Source organism: Monomorium pharaonis, chromosome 1, assembly GCF_013373865.1.
Source record: "Monomorium pharaonis isolate MP-MQ-018 chromosome 1, ASM1337386v2, whole genome shotgun sequence".
NCBI classification, from domain to species: Eukaryota; Metazoa; Arthropoda; class Insecta; order Hymenoptera; family Formicidae; genus Monomorium; species Monomorium pharaonis.
The window spans coordinates 14,482,859-14,484,577 of NC_050467.1; the positions used below are offsets into that span (position 1 = coordinate 14,482,859).

General features: G+C 35.7%; 1 long non-coding RNA gene across 1 annotated transcript; it reads left to right on the forward strand.

Annotated features, from left to right (window-relative positions):
- Window positions 1–272, forward strand: LOC118645123. Its single transcript, XR_004962905.1, has 2 exons — window positions 1–90; window positions 158–272. It is a non-coding gene; the product is annotated as an uncharacterized LOC118645123 (long non-coding RNA).
- The last annotated feature ends 1,447 nt before the right edge of the window (window positions 273–1,719 follow it).

The window sequence follows — 1,719 nt, forward strand, 5'->3', positions numbered from 1 at the left end:
ATTTCTTTTTTATTTTTAGGTGCTGCTGCTGCCGTCGCTGGTTTACTCAGGATTCCCCAGGTCACCAGGTTCTATCAGGAATACGCTCAGGTAAGTATATGCTCGTAAGATAATTTACCCCTCGCTCCCAGATTTTAACAGAACTTCTTATTTACAGGTTATCCCAGGATATGACGTCTCAGATCACATGCAGGTAAGTACTTGGTAAGTAGGTCAACAACAGTCTGTTCGTATTGTGTTTTCAAAACACAAAATAAAATTCATTCCAAACCAAACACTTAAATATATATATATATATACACAAACTCCCGTACGCGTCGCCTAATCACAGTCGTGTACATTTCCTCGCTCTCTCTCATAAATATTCTATTTACAGTTCCCGAACGCGATGCTTGTTTACATTCGTTTACGTAATTGCCACGAGTCACGGTCGTGACTATCTGGAAATAACTTTCCGAAACACGCCTACTTGCATTCGACGGTTTTACGCAGTTTAGTTACGCGGTTCCGCGGAACTTATAAGGGAACCTCGCGAACCCGAAAATTCTGATTTTAATGAAACTTGGCATAATATAGAGGGGGTAAATACATGAATTTAGAAATTATAAGTTGGTGCTTATAAACGGTTTAAAGGGTTGAAACCACCCTTCAAAAATTTAGAGTTTTTGCCTTTTTTCGATATATCTCATAAACTAAACAAGTATTAAAAAATGTTTCATACAAAAGTTTTACAGTATAAATACCTCTATTTAACTATGCAATTCATTTTTTCAAAAAAATGTTTTTTTAAAAACAAATTTTTTTTTAAAAATTTTTTTTGGAAAAAATAAATAGCATAGTTAAATGGAGGTATTCATGCCGTAAAACTTTTGTATGAAACATTTTTTAATATTTTATTTAATTTACGAAATATATCGAGAAAATGCAAAAATGTCTCAACTTTGAAGTGTGGTTTCACCCCTTTAAGCCGTTTTTAAACCAAAATAAAACATGTCTAAATTAATGTATTTATCCCCTCTACATTTGTGCCAAGTTTCATTAAAATCAGAAAATTTTCCGTTTGGGTTTATAAACGGTTTAAAGGAGTGAAATTACCCTTCAAAGGTTGAGATATTTTTACCTTTTCTCGCTTATCTCGTAAACCAAACAAAATATAAAAAAATGTTTTATACAAAAGTTTTACAACATAAATACCTTCATTTAACTACGCTGTTCATTTTTCAAAAATAATTTTTTTTAAATTAAAATAAATTTTAAATAAAATTTTAGTATATAGCATTTATAAAGTAATTATACTATCTTATACCACGTTTTATTTATATCATCTATGTGTATATTATATATGTTATATATTATCAATGTTATAATACTATACATTTTGTGACGTGGCGCATCCGGGCGCCCGTCACAAGGGCACAGGACCGACCGAGAGAGTCGATCGGGGGCGACTCCTCGCCGAACCGAGGGGGATGTGACTGTTACTTTATTTTTATTTTAATTTTTAGCTTCCGCGATACCGTTTTTCCCGATTGTAGTAACAATCGTTTAAAGTAAAGGCGCCGAGTGAGGGCTCATCGGAAGAGTGTGTCAGAGGCGACGGAGGAGCAGCCGTCGCGGGAATTGCTGGGGACACTCGACAGTGGAAGGAGCGCCCCTCAAGGAGTTTCCCCGCCGTGCCGTGCATCGGGCTCCGCAGAACGTTTCCGTCCCTGAGCAAAG